The sequence below is a fragment of the Bos javanicus genome, chromosome 19 (assembly GCF_032452875.1).
Source record: "Bos javanicus breed banteng chromosome 19, ARS-OSU_banteng_1.0, whole genome shotgun sequence".
NCBI classification, from domain to species: Eukaryota; Metazoa; Chordata; class Mammalia; order Artiodactyla; family Bovidae; genus Bos; species Bos javanicus.
The window spans coordinates 35,819,990-35,826,491 of NC_083886.1; positions in this window are offsets into that span (position 1 = coordinate 35,819,990).

Below are 6,502 nucleotides of genomic sequence, written 5' to 3' on the forward strand. Positions count from 1 at the left end.
GCCCCGCCGCGCGTGCGCCGCGGCGCGGGGCCTGCCGGGACTTGTAGTCCGAAAGCGGGGCTTCGGCGTGGATGACTGGGGACTGGTTTTCGAGTGGCAGCGCGTGTTTCCTAACGCGGAGAAGGTTTTTCCCTTCCTGCCAGGAACCAGCGATGAACACACCCAGGTTATGAGGCAGCCCCGTCCCTAAAGCCAGGAAAGCTCTGACCCGGGTGACTCCCTAGCCCCCAGCCTCAGTTTCCCCATCTGCGCTATTGGCCCAGTGATTGCTCAGTTGTATTGTTTGACGGATTTCCCGGGACCCCACGTGGACCATACCCCAGCGGGCCAGAGTACCGCCCACGCCACGCTCCTGTCCCAGCTGGGTGGTCGGTCGGGAATGCCCTCCTCCGCCCCCAGCCCCTGGGGAACTCCTGCATCTCCAGGATCCTACATTAAGAAGCTCTGGTGGCCTCCATTAAGAAGCTCTGGTGGCCTCACGGGGGCCACCACGAGGCGCACCACGAGCTGAAGAGAAGGATGGAGACCCAGTTGGGAGAAGAGACCTTTCCTCGGGAGCTGGCATTTGGTCCTGAGATTGGATCCGGCCTTCTCCAAGATGGAGGGAAGGCCTCCCTGCGCAGAGAACTGTTAAAACAAAGCTGCACCCCTCCACTCTGAGAGAGGATGGCCTATCGCCACCCACCTCCCAGGCTTCCTTTTCTCATCTGGATAATGGCCTGAAGGCTGAACCTTCCCTTCCAAGGCTGAGAATAGGCTGCTCTGGGCTCAGGGTCCCAGAAGCTTAGGTGGGGCTGACAGACTTGGCCCAGACCCCACCAGCTGTGTCAAGGGAGGCGTGCCTGACTTGTGACCCCAGGCAGCTGCCAAGCCACAGGCCCAGCCCCCACACCCCACCCATGTCAGCCCTGCTCAGCCCTTCCTTGGGATTGGATCTGGAAAAAGGGTGAGCCGGGGAGCAGGAAAGTGAGAGGAGGGAAGATGATAAGAACAAGGCTTGAGTGTCTGCAGGTGTGGCAAGCACTGTTCACAACCCTCTCCTGGTTTCAGCTGATTAAGTGCTCTCAACAGTCCTGGGAAGGAGGAAAGCCCAGTGTTCTAGACGAGGAAGCTAAGACAGATGCTCACAGGCAAAGGTGCAAGCTGGCTGCACTGAGAAGCATTAGGCCTCTCTGGCCACTGCCCGCACCCAACTCGGGTGCTCTGAGGCCTGGGTTCTGGTGCGTGCCCTCCCACTCTCGGCTGATTTTGACTGCCTGAGCCCTAAGTGGCCTCTTCTGCAAAGTGAAGGCCTCACATAGAGAAGTGTTAGGAAGGTGTTAATTCACATCCTTAGTTGCCTTTAGAAGCTGTGTGACCTAGAGCAAGACATTTAAACTGTGTCTCAGGTTTCCTCATTTGTAAAAAACGTGGGTAATCCTAGTACCTGCCTTTGTTTTTGTTGTTCAGTGGCTGTCATGTCCGACTCTTTGTGACCCCATGGACTGCAGCATGCCAGGCTGCCCTGTCCTTCACCATCTCCTGGAGCCTGCTCAAACTCATGTCCATTGAGTTGGTGATATCATCCAACCATCTCGTCCTCTGTCGTCCCCTTCTCCTCCTGCATTCAATCTTTCCCAGCATCAGGGTCTTTTCTAATGAGACGGCTCTTCACATCAGGTGGCCAAAGGATTGGAGCTTCAGCATCAGTCCTTCCAATGAATATTCAAGGTTGATTTCCTTTAGGATTGACTGGTTGGATCTCCTTGCTGTCCAAGGGACTCTCGAGTCTTCGACACCACAGTTCAAAAGCATTAACTCTGTGGTGCTCAGCCTCTACCTGCCTTAGAGGGTCATTATGAACAAGAGGTGAATTAGTATTTGTAAAGCCCTGAGACCAGACTGTGCCAGGCAGACAGGAAGTGTCATGTGGGAGTCAGCTGTCATTAGAGTTCTTGGTAATTGCTGTTTGAGCTCCGCCCCTCTGTCACCCTTGTCCTTGCCCTTTCTCAGTCTCCATTTCTGTCTTTGAAAGGGCAGCCATGCCTCCCCCTCCACACAGTCTAGAGGGACACAGAACTGAGTGAAGACCACAGCAACCCGGAGTTTGCTGTGCTATACTGGGAATGCCGGGGGTATTGGGAACCCAGAAGAGGCATCTGACCTGGGGTAGGTGTCGTGGAAAGGGGCAGTTCAACAGTAGAGAAGGCAGGAGGGAGAGACACGAGGGCCCCAGGCAAGAGGGGGTTCCCGACACCTGTGTGAATGCCCATGGAATGGGGCCCGAGTCTGGACTTTAAAACAGCCCTTTACCAGGTGACTCTGAGGCCCCAGCTTGGCCCCATCGGATCAGGTTGAAAGGAGTTAAATGGGTAAACTGAGACATGAGGCAGGGTTAGGAGAGGCACAGGGCAGGTCTGGGGCACCAAGGACTGCTTGTACCTCCCCTACCCCGAGAGCCTGGGCCCAGCCTGTGATCACCACGGTTGCCCCGGGGCAGCAGGGCCAAGCCTGCTCAGAGCAGGAAGCAGACTCAGGGGAGCCCAGGCAAGGGCTTGCACACAGGGTCTTCTTGACCTTGGGTGACCCCCATACCTGTCCTGGAGGTGGGGGAGCAGGAGGGCACCTGAGTCAGCACCGGAAGGGAAAGCTGGTCCATCCTGCAGCCTCCCAGCCTCAGGTCAGCCTCGGGCCAGGGACGGGCTGGGACTTCTCGGCATTTCCTGGGTGGGGTGGCCTCTCCCTACATCCTCCTCTTCCTTCTCCTCGGCCACCCCAGGGTCCCGCCCAGCTCTGAGGTGGGACCTAGGTCTGGCTTCAGATCCCAAGACATCCTCTTGCCAACTGGGTACCCTCTGGTAAGCCATCTTACCTGGCCATCAGTTTCCCCATCTGTAAAACGCAGTAAGGACTCAATGAGTTGATTTAAGCAGGAGTGGAGCCCAAGGCTGAGCAGGATCTGTCCCTGGCAAGCCGGCTCAGAACTGGCCGCCTCTCCAGTCTTCACAGGTACCAGGTGGGCTTCTTCCTCAGAAGACCTGCAGTTGCTGTTTCTTTGCCTGAGATGCTTTGCCAAATCCCTCCCCTCCTTTTAGTCTTCCCTGGTGGCTCAGATGGTAAAGAATCTGCCTACAGTGTAAGACACTTGGGTTCTAGTCCTGGGTTGGGAAGATCCCCAGGAAAAGGGAATGGCAACTCACTCCAGTATTCTTGCCTGGAGAATTCCACAGACAGAGAAACTCAGCAGACTACAGTCCATGGGGCTGCAAAGAGTTGGACACGACTGAGCAACTTTCACTTTACTTTTCTCCTCCTTTTAGTCCTGACTTGATGACACTTGTTCAAGGAACCCACTCCCCGCCTCATGCCACCAGGGCCTCTAGATTTCCAACGCCTCCCCAGCCTGTTCCTCTCTGCCTGCCTCTTCCTCTCTGCCTGCCTCTTCTTACCCACCATCTATATATATTATGTGTCTCCCAGTTTAAGAATGAGCTCCCTGAGGGCTTGGTTTTGAATGCTGTTGTTCACAGCTGTGTCCCCAGTGCCTAGAACAGTGCCTGGCACACAGCTGATACTCAACACATTTATAAAATATATGAATTAATCTTAAAAAGTCAGAAAGCAAGTGTGACAAACTGTTAACACATGTGGTTGGTAATGTGGCTTAAGTATTTTTCAGTGTGGTTGAAATGTTGCATTAAAAATATAAAATGCAAATAACAACCCACACTGGGAGTCAAAGGTCATAGGACTTGGTGGTTGATGGATGTAGGGAGAGTAGGGGTGTCCCAGAGCCAGGCTGGCGTGCATCTAGGGTGTCCTCAGAGGCAGGCACCCCAATAGACTCTGCATTTGTGCTTTATCTGCTCAGATCTTTGCGGTGACACTGGAGGTAGTCACAAGGACAACCCTTTTTATAGACAGGAAATGGAAGCTAAGGTCCAAGGCCACCTGCTGAGAGACGGCAGAAGGGATGGTGAGAAAGCCCCCCAGGGAGGCCAAACAGGGGCGGCCCAGGATGGGAGGAAGGTCTGGAGAGCCTGGCTGCGGGAGGCAGGCCCGCCTTCCAGGAGCTGGCCCAGATCCCAGCTGAGGCCGCGACCCTCCTCCTCTTCCCAAACCACACAAGCAGCTTCTTCCTGGCGGCTCCCCCAGGGGCCTGGCAGGCCCCAGGATTCCAGGAGTGGAATCTGGGCTGGGGGTGGGGTGGGCGAGGGTTCTAGCAGGGTTGGGGGGCTGACTGAGAGTACTGGGAGCCCAAGCTGGGATAGCCCTCATCCTTCATGGTGGGTTTGAGCCCGGATAGGGGAGTCCTGGTGGGCTGCCATCTATGGGGTCGCACAGAGTCGAACACAACTGAAGTGACTTAGCAGCAGCAGCCCTCTCCCTGTAGGGGTGTCAGGTTTGAGGTTCCAGGGGACTGTCACAGACCTTTTGGAAGGTGGAGTTCTGTGCTTTGTCTCTGTGGCTCCAAGTTCTAATCCTGCTCTGCCACTTCATCTTTCTGGGCCTCAGTTTGCTCATCTGCAAGATGGGGGCAAATGTTAATTGCTACCGTTTATTAACACTGAACACTTGATCTGTGCCAGGCACCATGGTCATTCCTTTCATCCTATGCCTGTTTTACATAGGAAAAAACCAAGATCAGAGAGGTTAAGTAATTTGCCCAGAGGTACATGGCAATGTCAGGATTTGAGCCTGGGCCCCAGATAAGATATATCAGAGGTTGAGATGAGAATTAAATCAGGCAGATCATAAAGGGCCTCACTCACAATGAGTCCAGAGAGGGTGGGAGTAGGGAGTTAGGTTCTGGGTCTCAGCCTGGAGTGGCAGCACTGGGTCACACAACTCTCTGGAGGTCCATGGAGCTGGGGTAACCCTGACCCACAAGACCTTGGGCCACCCTGCATACCCACCCCTGGGGCCTTGGCTGAGCCAGGCAGCAGCAGCAGCAGGGAGCCCTCGTTGTTCCCCTGGGGACTCAGCTCTCCTTCTACACCAAGGGAGGGCTGCCCCCCCACCCCTGACCACTGGAGGCACCAACACTGGGGCTCTGCTGCCGCTCTGTGGGCACCAGGGGAAGTGCGCCAGGGAGCACCCAGTTGGAGGGCCCCAGCCTCTGAAATCTCTTAATCCACGCCTACTTACCACTCAGCTCTGCAGCCCGCGGGACCCCAGATCTGCCCAAATGCTCCTCTGCTCAAAACTCTCCATGGGAAGCCGCTCCCAACAGCCAATTGTTACATTTTAAGAATTTTTGTGAGTCAGTTGTCAAACACAGCTGTTACTTAAAAGTTAAAAACAAAGGTAAAGTTCAGAACTAAGTGCTTCCTTCCTTAATTAATTTTTCCCGTCTGCTGCCCTTCCTTCACTAACTGCATCTGTGTGATGGGAACACTGTAGTAATGCTCACAGCCACCCCGCTGACAGCTGGAAGTCCGCCAGAAGGGCATACTGGTGGCTCAGCTGGTAAAGACTACCCCTGCCATGCAGGAGACCCCGGTTCAATTCCTGGTTTGGGAAGATCCCCTGGAGAAGAGATAGGCTACCCACTCCAGTATTCTGGCCTGGAAGATTCCGTGGACTGTATAGACCATGGGGTTGCAGAGTAGGACATGACTTAGTGACTTTCACTTTCACACCACAGAAACGGGCCACCACCACAGCCAGGCTGGTTTTCATTTTCGAGACCAGTGCCATCCAATAGAAACACAATGCAAGCCACATATATAATTTTAAATTCCCTGGTAGCCAGACTTATGGAGAAGGCAATGGCACCCTACTCCAGTACTCTTGCCTGGAAAATCCCGTGGAGGAGCCTGGTGGTCTGCAGTCCATGGGGTCACTAAGAGTCAGACACGACTGAGAGATTTCACTTTCACTTTTCACTTTCACGAATTGGAGAAGGAAATGGCAACCCACTCCAGTGTTCTTGCCTGGAGAATCTCAGGGACGGGGAGCCTGGTGGGCTGCCGTCTATGGGGTCGCACAGAGTCAGACACGACTGAAGCGACTTAGCAGCAGCAGCAGCAGCCAGACTTAAAAAACAGGTTAAAATTATATAGCATATTTTTATTTAACCCAGGTGGGTCCAAAATACTATCATTTCAATGTAATCAGTAGAAAGTAACTAATATTTTTTTACATCTTTTTTTTTGCACCAGCTCTTCAGATTCTGGTGTATATTTGACATCTCAAGTTCCTCTCAGTTCAAACCAGCCACACTGCAGCCAGGCTGTCCAGTGGCTGCCAAGCAGCTGCCATGTTAGACAGCACAGGTTTAAACTTAAGACTTCAATGAAGAAAGTATTGATGATGCAGATTAAATTGGAATGTAGTGTTGAGACTCAAACATTTCAACCCAAATAAGTTTGTTCAATGATGAGAAGTCATAGGTCATATATCAAATTTAATGACACACTTATTGGGAAGAGAGGGGTAGCAGGCTGAACAATGGCCCCCATAGGTGATCAGACCTTAATCCCCAGAATGTAAATTGTTCTACATTTCTTTTAACCTTGCA